Genomic DNA, 11,712 nt, shown 5'->3' with positions numbered 1-11,712 from the left:
TATACTGGAAGTTGATAAAATCTCATTTAGCTAGCTAAGTAAATATATGTGTGTGTTTATAAGAGACGGAGACATCATGTAGTTGCAATTTGTCTTCTTTCTAGTATTGTCTTGGATGCCATAGATATACAGGCATGAAGGGAGAGAGAAAGAAAGAGAGAGGGAGAGCGAGAGGAGCGCAAGTGTGATGGATAAGCTCAGGGGGCTGTTTACAGCAGTGTGTAAAGCATTAAAGAGCTGGCAGAAGGGCCATTAGCATAAAATGTTTAAATCAGAAAAACAAACTTATGTACCCAAATGAAAATGTTTTCCTGCATTAATCTGGAGCAGAAGGCTCTGGTAGAACAATTAGTGCCTCTCTGTCTCGCTCTTTCCCACTCTTTCTTTTCCCAACTCACTCTTATTCTCTCTCTTCTGCCTCTCTTTTATTCCTCCGCAAGTGTTTATGTTTAAAGACCTAGGACGGCACTTCTCCGTCCTCTATTAGTGCCAAGCTTCAGACACTTTAGAGACCCTGCTTCAAGAGTTGGCGAGCAATTGTCAGCCTGGTGTATTATGACTGAGTTTGTCAGACAACTGTGAAGTTTCACAGACTAGCCATGAGGCATCAGACTTCTTCGTCTCGCCTCCTCTCTCTTCCGGAGCTTCTCGTGCTGAGGACCAGACTGAAGCTTGGCTGATTTAAGGTACTTGTAAAAGTGTCGGCTTTTAAATACTGTTTGCATGCCGCCACCTCCCGGCAGACATTTCATATTCAGCAGATTTACATGATGGCCATTATTATGATTTTATGAAGCGTGAGCTTTTAAATCTATTGCCTCAGAAACGCTGGGGCAATTTCTGAGATAGCTCACAAGCTCATGACTAGAAGAGACCGCAAAGATTCTCAAAGTGTGAAGAGCTCAGAGCCTTTTTTAAATATGCCAGTCCCTCTGCCGCAAAACCTAGTGAGGCGGCATTTGGCTGCATCACAGGTGCTGCTGATTTAAAGTCAGATTAGAAACTCATGCAACTTAATTATATGTGTATTATATATTACATTAAACCTATTCACTTTTCTTAATAAATCACACGTTAAGGCAGTGAATGTGCTTTATGTAATGTTTAATTGTTGAAGTGGCATTTGAGATTAACTCTGTGTATTTGAATACTCAAGGGAATACCTAGTTCTAAGCAGGTTCACCATGATGTTCTACCTTGGACCTGTCAGTATTTTTTAGTCAACCACTACATCTAATCTTGTGACCAAATAATAGCCATTTCTAATCCAGAAATGATACACAACCAGGTACCACTTCCTTTGAAGTAGTTTTAGATGGAGAGTTTACCATTCGGTGTTTCCATTAAAAGAGTGTATGGGGATCTCAAGATGCCTGTGTGCTTTAGTCTGAGGAAAATCCTTTCACGGTAACTCCTGTTTGTCATGGAATAGCATAAATCCAGTCCGGTTTTTTAAGATATGCCCTGTCGACACTGCCTTACATTAGCTGTGTTTGTTTAAATCCAGCTGATAAGCCTTCAAAGTTCAGCTGCTCAAATTCCCCTTCACTGAGAGGTTTTCTACCCCTTTTTCTCCTCAAATGTTAAACTTCGCATAATTTACGGCAGTCTGTTCCAGCACTGTTGGCCTGGCTCTTTCGACCTGCCTCCATCCATCTTTACAGTAGTGTAAGCACTGATAGCAGAACATGCTAGGTGCGTGACAGAACCTCCTCTGTGGGTCTGACTTGACGCTTCTCTCGTGGGAGAGTTATGGCTGTTTTGCAAGACTGGCGGGCCAGGAGGGCTCTCCTTGCTGCAGGGGTGGAGTGATAGATTCAGCTGCCCGAAGCATCCCAGCGTGTTTATCCATATTAGTATGGCAGCTTTCAGAAGACATTTACCCTGAAGGATTTATGGATGAGCTTATGTGTGAATAATTAATGGCAATTAATCCCACTACAGTAATAGGGCAAGTCACAGGAAATTAAGCTGCAGCTGAGGCCCCCACAAACTGTGGAGGAGGAGAAGGAGGACGACAGGCGAATGTGGACATGGCGGTGCTTGCTGAGCAGCAGAGGGTGGCTCGGTGGCACGGTGAGTGCCGGTGTGCCCATGCGAGATTGGCAGCCTCCGGTGTGGCGTATGGGTGACACAGATGCTCAGCGGGCATAGAGCCGCTTGGGCAGAAGAAATAGAGCTGTTAGTGATATGGAGCAACATTCTTTATCTGTCTTTTCATTATTTTCTGCATGTTTTTTTAGCAGTCCTTGTTTCTGCCATTGCAAATATAGTAATTGACCCATTGCCTTTGAAATCCGAGGTCCACAGAGATTAAGACAGCCATCAGAAATCATCTTCTTAATTCTCTTTAATAAAAAACCAAAATTTATGGCATTTCTGAGCACCTGGGCCATAAATGCACCTGCGTGCTAGGCTGCCAGGAAGACCTGGTGGGGTAGAATTCCAGGAGGCCCACTAATCTCATCCGACATATGCCGCTAGACTTCTGATGAGCCGCTCAAGTGCAAAGTATACAAAATAGCACTACCCATTCAGAGAGCTTTCTAAAATAGGCCAAAGGCAGATTTGTGCTTTCATTGAGCAAGTGGACATGGGGAGATGTTTGGATTGTGTTAGCTCTAATTGAGACGGAGTCCATGAGACGCTGGTCTATTTTTCCCGCTTAGTCCAGAGCCTGCGTCCAGGCCTTTTCATGCCTGCCTGTGTGAATTTCCTCTGTCCTTTCTTCTACTGTTACTTCCAATTACGCTGTTGGTGCACATCACTAATTCGTGTGCCAGGCCTCAGATCAGCCTCCTGGTTTCATCTTCTACCCATTTCCAACACAATATGACCTTCATCTGTGTTTTTCTTTGCTTTTTTGACATGCCCCGCGGTCAATTTACATTAAAATCTTTCGGCGCATCCACAGGGCTCCAATACTGGGTCTGTTTTTTTAATTGTATTTTTTTGTATTAATTTGTGCTTTACACTTACCTTAATACATTAACTTCAACATAATGTACATGAATTAAATGCTAACTCCTGTTGTTCCATTTTAGGTGTTTGGTATGATGGGAATAATTATAAACTTGAGAGTTTAGACTGCTTTTTTCTGTATTCACTACCAGTTTTTGAGCAAAGTCTTCTCCCTAGCGCCATTGAAGTGGCAGCGTGGTTCATTTCTTTATAACACGGAGGGAGGAAAGGAGTGTTTTTGACTAATAGGGGTTTAGAGTGGCATATGGTGAGGCTCCCCACTGTGATACATTACATTAACTCCACCCCTGTCTCATACATAGCCTGCCACCGACAGACATAAGATTAAGAGAACACACACCACCCTACCTTAGCTCTCAAATACTCCACTTCAAATAATGAGGAATTTATTGAGGAGCTCAAAGATGCTCCTCTCACACCTCCTTTACTCTCTTCCCCCTTATCAGGACGCCACAGCAGAGCAGCGATGCCAGAGTGCCGCTATGTGGATGTGCATGTTTCTCTAATGATGGCACGCCTGCTTTTTCTTTCTTCTCTGTCAATTTACTGTAAAAATAGTTCAGTTTCACATAATTAGTCACATAGTTAAAGCTCATATGTGTTAACCCTTTTTAGCCATCCATTATAATATTAGAGTTAAAAGTTAGCACAATACTATTTGCGCCTGACTGTTCCCTAGCACCATCTACATGCGCTTCTACATGCACAGATTTTTCTCTCCATTGCTTCCTCAGATAATCGCATAGAACCCAAGACTCAGCGAGTCCTTTTAGGCTCCAGACAGGAGAGCAAAAGGGAGGAGAGTAGGTCGCGGGTCGGAAATGGCAAGGTCAGCAGGTTCTCTCGCCGTTGCACAGAATCTTCCGGATAAGGAAATAAATGAGGCAGTTAGCTGCTAACGGAACGCGGTGTCACCGCTGACAAGTTAAAGGCTAACCGCCGACTTCGCCACGCCTTCAAATCTCTGGGTAGGCTAAGCTTCAGCATCAGTGTAGACATCCTGTTAAAGTGTCTGGGAAAAGTGCAATGGAAGCAGATATCATGCAGTCCAGCCTACTGGATTCAGCTGATACAGGAAGCAAGACAGAACAGTATAGGTGCGCATAATACAGCTATTAGCTACACATCAGCAAATGCGCATAAATCAGAAAACTAGTTCGATATATTACTTGCACTCTTAATCATTACAAGTCACATTAATAAGTGGTGCATTCCTCTATGAAAACAATGATAATGAAAATATGCTTTCTTGGCATTATTGTATTAATTTTAAATCAATTTATACATCCTAAGGTTTTTTTATGAAATGCCTTTAAATAAAAGCCAGTTTCAATGACATCATTCTGTAGGAAGTAAAATCATTCTGGAAAACAACAGCGATACATCAGTAAGTAGTTTGTTTTCTGGCATTAGTTGTTCCAGTCCATTTTGTTTATATAATTGCAGAAATCTGCATATTATCAAAATTCCAAAAGATTCTGTGATAAATAATCAGGCTAAGTGATCTATAAAGATAAAATAGTAAAGATTAAGAGTCTAGAAGGTACGTCGCATAAAAGTGAATGATATTACTCACAACAGTTTTCAAAATAATGCTTGCAACCCCACCCCCCCAAAAAGCCCAAAAGATTAATTTCTTACATTTCATTTGACAGTGTCATGTCCCCAGAAGACGTGCATAAAATCCAATTGAGGGAAAGCACAGAGACTGTACTCTGCATTTGTGTTTTCTTAATGGCATCTACACAAGCAAAACTTTATTGGAAGATGCAGCATTATAGCTGGACGGGACCTCAAGACGTAAACGTAATCGTACTAAGGACGCACTTGTAGTGCGGCTGATGTCCTGAGTGTAGCCCCATCCTCTTTCCTCCCATCCAGCCCTCTCACAATTAAACATCCAAAGCACACAGAAGAGGGACTCAGGTGAAAGTGATGGCGTAATGCCATTAGCGTGACATTTCCAAAGTGGACTTATATAGCTCTGTGTGTTTTCTTTTAATTAGAGTCCAATTGTTTTAATGGCAAAGTTTTATTCAGAGTATTTGTATCTACATACTCTCACACTGGACACATTCTCCGCTTTCTTTTCCCCATCTTCTCAGTACTCTCTCTTTCTGTCTCTCTCTCTCTTTATATTTTTCTTGGTTCTGAATTGTCCATTGCAGTGAGTCAGAGCCACACTACAAGAGAATATAAGGTGCAATGTGTTGAGGCTATTTCTCCCTGAGAAATCCCTGCAGGGCTGCGCCAGTGACAGCGCCTAGTGACGGGCTAATGGAGCAGTCTGAGTGTGTGTGGTTTTATGCGGAATGCGTGTGTAAGGCACATCCCTTTCGCCCCAGCGCTGACCCCTTTGTGGGCCTGAATTCTCAAATGTTTGGTTTGGATCAAATCACTTAATCTGTGTCTCTGCTCGTAACCCCAACGCACAGGCCTCGGAGGGAAGCAGAGATAAAAAGAAAGGAGAAAGCCATTGAGATTGGGAGATGGAGGGATTGCTGGAAGAGATATACTGTACATTGAGAGCTGTGTTTCAGTCAGTAGGCAGTATGTATTATTTCACACTACTCCTGGCATTGTCCTCCGCCAATTGTTTTGACAGGTAAAACGGTCAGGAAATCGTGGCAAGGGAATTCTGTGTATTCCCACAAAATGGCAGGCATCGGCATTTAATCACAGAGTCTATGGTGTGAAACTGCTCTCTATTGAAATGTAACGAATTTGCTGCGCCAGGTATGGGGCGCATCCTCTTATGCGCTGAAGACTATTCCGGAGGGATCGCCTCTCGAGATAGAATTCGCCTATGCGTCTCCAAACAGCATTCCCTGTCGCCCAGCAATCACCGGCGCTCCTTTCATCAACTTGCAACAGCTCCTCTCTTGATAGGAGCACTATACTCAGCCCAGCGTGTCACACGCAAGACAACAACCGCCCACTCATGCCTAAGCGTAGCGAAGTCTGAGGCAGGAAGAATGGGGGCTAAAACACGCCTGAGCCTTGGAGAAATATTTGAGGATCAGCCAAAGATATATTCCAAGAACTCGAATGCATAATATATTCGGGGCCTTTCGCGGAACATAAGCTGTTGTTTTGCTGTCTACCCTGTTTCGCACCAATCAATGGCGAGATGAAACAACAGAACGGGAGGAGGGTGGTGGTTTAGAGACGGGCTTGGTCCTCCCATGCCGGCTTGTGCGCCTGCTCTCCGAAGTTCCTCTTTCCTGGGTGAAACGATAGTCGGTGGTGGGGGAGCTAAGGACTCTCAGTCAGTGCGTGACACTGCATCAGTGCATGCATTAATTATGCAGCCCGCCAAGGAACCAGAGCGAGAACGTGTAAGACTAAGAGATGGAAAGATAGGAGGGAGAGATGGAGAAAAGAAGGAGATGGATAAAACAGATCTGTGTGTGACAGGACAAACAGTGGAACGGAATGAACTGTTTAAGAAATGGCTCCAGAGTCCATTTTAACCTGGAGGATTTCTATAGCGGTGCAGGGTCATACATTTACGAATGAAGTCATTATAATTGACGTAAACCTGCTGTGACCCTTAAAGCCACCGTGAAGTCAAAAATAACCTGTGTTCTTTCCTAATGCAGACATTCCTGGTCTTATTGTAAACTATTCATTGGTGCTTTTTCCAAAGAACAAAATGGTCTTGTAATGTTCAAAACTTGCTCTTACTGAGAAATGGCTTTTCCTTTAGTTTTTCTTTCTGTAATTTAATTTAGTTAAAGTAGTTTGTTACGTTGTTATTATTAGTATTATCATTTTGCATTTTAGTTTTGATCTATTAATTTATTTAGTTTGTATGTGATTATTAATTTAGCTAGATTTCAGTTTATCTAGCTTTTCAGTTTTCCTAGTGTTTTAGGCTGCTCAGTTAATGTGCTAATTTCAAGTGTCTAATGTCAGTACATTTTTCACTCATAGTTTATTGTTAGCTGCTGCCATTTTATTTGTTAATGATGGCAGCTTATTTCAGGACTTTGAATACTTTGATAAATATGTGCACCAAAAACACATTAGTAGACATGTTTCTTTATTTATTAAATATACTTTTAGGATTTGTTTAAATTTTGAAAATGTGTTTTAGTTGTTAGTCTTAGATTTTTGTTACTGTCAATTTAGCTCTGTGTTAATAAGATTAACATTTACTGACATTCAGCCTTGTCTAATAATGACATGTAACATGCCATTTTTGGAGGGCTGTTTGGCCAGAAAGATTGTAGATGAACCAGTTCAATCATCCAAATGAAAAAAACCTCTGAAATGCTGGGTCTTGGAAGATAGTACTGTTAAAGTAAAGAATCCGTCACAAACTCATCCAAATAAATAACCAAGGCTTATTTACATTCAGCCAAGTGACTGTTTGCAGAAATGTTTCAGTATCTGCAGATTCATTTGGGCTGTCACAGTTGTGTTAGACAGGGCCAGCTGTGTTTAAGATATGACTCTGCTTTTTAAGATGGACCAAACTGAACTGACATGTAATGACAGTGAACTCGCCATGGCAGGCAGCTCCTCCATGAGAGATTCTAATTTTGCAACCCTGTCCTAGATTTAGTACAGCCCTAGCACAGCAGTTTCCTTCCTGTGTGCACACACATACTTACGGCTCACTGTGCTGTCTCCTTTCCTGTCACTCATCCTGCATCATCCACCATAATTCAGAGGTGATGCTCATGACTCTCACTTTGCCATCATCAGCCTTCTGCTCTGTAAGTGTTCCAAGGTTTGAACCTATGGCTGTCAAGATCTCTTCTATATTCAGGGATATATATTCTGCTTGTCCGGCAGTATCGCAGAGGCGCTTTTGGAATAGTACTAATTGAGTCAAATGCAAAAAGTCTGGAAATTTTATTCTGTTGATCTGAAGTTACAGTTTCATGAACGCATGAATTACTACCGCACATTATTCCTCATCAAGACTTCCAAGGCTTTATAAAGATTTAACCCTCTGCTGGATCCGCATGCTCATTTCTAGCGCAGCACAATTTTGATCCTCAGGAAAACTGCTGTTCCGAATTGTCACCCATGTCACTTCCATTTTTCCACAACACAAAAAGAAGTTATATCTTGTATTATATGGTATCTCCACAGGGTGTTTCTTCCTTCCCTGATCTCTGCAGTTATTGAAAAATAAATGCTGTTAACTACTGTCTGAGTGGGCTTTGATTCAAAATGGCATGAAAAGGAGCTGGCTGCTTTACTCTCAGAGCACAATTGAAACCATTAACTAATTATTCACTTTCTCCGAATGTATTCATTTCTTTATTCTATCGTGGATCATACATAACCATATTCCTTTTGACGGCAAAGTATAAAAAAGCGATATTAGCAGCCCAACACAGCATGGAGCTACATTGCCCAAACGGTACGGTTCTGGTGGAAGGAAGTAGGTGGCACTTGAGGAAAATCTATGGATTCGCTCTCCGAGGAATGACATGCGCTGCATAGCTTTAATTTCAGCCTGTTATACTTTAAACAAATTCACGCCCGCCCACGGACCTCTTAAATATTTAATTTGACAACTTTTTAATCCGTCACTACGCTGCGATGAAGTAATTGTCACGTGTCGGGAAAAAGAGGAGAGGAGGGAAAAAAGATTAAATTATACTTCATGGAAATGTGAATTAAAGCGATTTAAAAGGTGCCGGGCTCTTATTTGTTTTAGGACCTCGAGTAATAAAGCCAAGGCGGGAAGAAGGATGACTTTTCCTCATGTAATTTGCGTTTGTTTATCTGAGGGCTTTGGCATTACAAAAGCCGGAGTCCCTGGTGATTTGCCCGGCTGGTGTTCCTGCGATCTACAGTCTGCGGGGGCTTCAAACCATAACCTGTACTAATGGAGTTCACAGGTCTGCCCACGGCACACACACGGTTCCAAACTCAGCGCCGCCGCATATGACCGATGACATTTCACGAGTGCTTAAAACCTATGCCTAAGCTATTGACCTCGGTTTTGCTTGATAATGTGGAGCGGAGGGAAAGCATTTGCCGGTGAAGCGAAACCTTCAGTAAAAGTGCGACAAACTCCTGAGCTCGCGACGGTGGCTAACTGTCTTTCAGCATGCCTGATCTTTCTTCTTGATCACAGATTAGCTATCACTTAGAAAGACATAATGCCCTTTCTATCTCATCTGCAGAGAATGGGAACAGGACAGATTATACTTCTACCCATAATCCTGAGGGGCTGAGTAGAATCCAACATCCTCAGTGTTTAACGGACTCTTCAATTTAATCAGTTTAAACATTATATGAAAATGATGGCTTGCTGTTTGCTCACATATATGTCGCTCCAAAAACTGCATGAGATATTCTTTCTCCTGGGGAACATAAAAGAAGATATTTGGACAAATGTATTTGTCATCCGCCATACAATGCAAGTTTACTGGACATTGCTTTGTTGACAACTTTCTTCAAAATTCTTCAAAAAACTTTCCTTTAAAATGCTACTTATTTCATCCAGAGACTCTTCCGCATTTGTCTCTTTGTGCTTTTAGCTTTATCTTTCTGTAGATTTACCCCCTGACTTTCCTCACCCTCTCACCCTGAAGTGGAGGTGTGCAAGTGCCTGCTTGTGTTCTGCCAGTGCCCAGCTTTGCAGGGGCATGGCGCCGAGAGCAGCGGGCACCCTTCAGGCTCTCTACCTTTCATCCACTCCTGAAGGTGCAAGCGCCCCTCAGGGTTACTGAGCCTGCCCTCCCCAAATGGCTGTGCCGGGAGCCGATAGAGGAGAGAAATGATTAAAAAAATGAGAACTGGCTGAATCTTGCTCTTGTCTACTGTATAATGTTTAATAATGAAGGCATTTTTGTGTCAGAAATTAACTTTTATATTAAGGAGCAATTGTTTATCCTCTGAGTTGTTCTTCTGGGCCATCTTGCAATGCTTGATTTTTCTAACTATATTAGCGGCGCAAGTGCCCTTACATCAAATACTCTGAATCAATTACTGATACTAGTTGAACTAAGTATAGATGTTAGCGTAGTAACATTAAATTCAACATTATATTAAATCAATCCATCTATCTGTCTAGCAATTTGTATGCCATTAATAGACTGTGTTCATATGTTCATTGAAAGTAGTATCTAGAAAGGCAATACACACACACGCACACACACCACTATTACTGTGCAACAGAGGCAGCTGAGATTTATGAAGTCCACATGTTTAATACATTTCATTTGGTCCATGGATTTGTACTTGCTTTGTTTTTTTTTTTTTGTGCGTCCACTATGTTATATTCATCCGTACTAGCCAGTATTAATAAGGGACTCAAGAAGAGAGGAGCACGGGTAAATAAACACGAGTCTCTTATAGACTCTCCTTGAGAATATAAGGACTGCACAGTACATGTTGAGTGCTAGCCTCAATACATAATGTCCCAGAAAGCAACAGCCCGATAAGGAGAAAGTCGAGAGCAGCGTCATATAATTCCAGCCTTCATTTTAGACAGTCAGATATGGAGAGTGTAGACTGAGAGTGAAATATCGCCATGTGAATTTAAATCCTCTGCTGTCTCCATTTTCAGGAGGAATCCATTCATTTGTATACATCCCATGAAGACGGTGAATGGAGGAGCGCATGAGGCAAAAAGTGAGAGGAGTTGGAGAAAAAAGAAAATAAACAGATTACTCCACTACCCATGCGGTCACTAAAATATTTGCTTTGCTTATGCTGGTTTTTCAAAGGAAATAAAAGAGAGCAAGTGAGGAAATCTAAAGTAGACCTTCTTTCTCGAGGTACCTGCTAAGCAGGTGAGAGTTGTTTTAGAGGAGTGTTTGTTTTTCTCAATGGGCTTTCCATTTTGATGGCTGAAAGTGCCATCACTTCCATTTAAGCAGCAACAGGGAAACATGGGGTTAAGAGAGAGATAGGAGGAATAAAAGATTGGACTCTTCTTTGACTGTACGAGTAATGAGGGCTAAAGAGAGTTCACAACCTGACTAAACAGCTAGCTGTGTTAGCTGCTGCCCGTAGCGTGATACCTGGTTAGCTCTTGTGTTTGTTTCGCTTTGTGGCTGCAATGCACTTGCATGGATGCTTTGTTTATATGGGTAATGCGGTGTATTTAATGTTGAGCAGATATGGCTTTTGGGTGAATGCCGCCGGGCTGGGATTGAGGGGCCATAATGTGGCTACAGCCATCCGCGAGCAGAGGCTAAGCAGCCCACCTCCGTCCCGCATGGAAGGCGCTCCTCCTACTCACCGCCGCTTGTATTTATGGACTAGTTTTACTGGCCTCAGACAAGGCGCTTACACCAATCTGCTCAGACTCAGGGTTGTTCGACATTGCCGTTTCGCCTCTGAGTTAATACGTCCCTAAGCAAAAAAAAAAAAATGAAGAAAGATATTGTCTGTAAAACCAACGGGAATGTGAAACGACAGTATTGCAGCACTGACACTTTTCTCACACTGAGAACCTGTATGGCAATGCTCAAAATATGCTACAATCATGAAAACGCTATATAAAATAAATGACGCCAAATTTAATTGAGTCAGTAACTTTAAAATGGGATATCGGTCACATTGCAAAATATAACCTATAATAATACACACCAATACATAAACATTATCTTTTATAATACTTACAGTAACTGTACTACTTGAGGTATTTTTGTTGGAAATAATTGTTACCTAGGTAAATTTATGCATGAGTACCTCATTGTTAGTTACTTATTTTGGCAGTTGAAACAACTACAAATACACACTTTATTTCAT

At 41.8% G+C, this 11,712-nt stretch overlaps 1 pseudogene; it reads left to right on the top strand.

Moving 5' to 3' along the window:
- The first annotated feature begins 2,033 nt into the window (after window positions 1–2,033).
- LOC122350710 overlaps window positions 2,034–11,712 on the top strand; it is a 28,040-nt pseudogene continuing 18,361 nt past the window's right edge.

This window comes from Puntigrus tetrazona, chromosome 8, assembly GCF_018831695.1.
Source record: "Puntigrus tetrazona isolate hp1 chromosome 8, ASM1883169v1, whole genome shotgun sequence".
NCBI classification, from domain to species: domain Eukaryota; kingdom Metazoa; phylum Chordata; class Actinopteri; order Cypriniformes; family Cyprinidae; genus Puntigrus; species Puntigrus tetrazona.
This window is presented reverse-complemented; position numbering and strand designations above follow the sequence as displayed.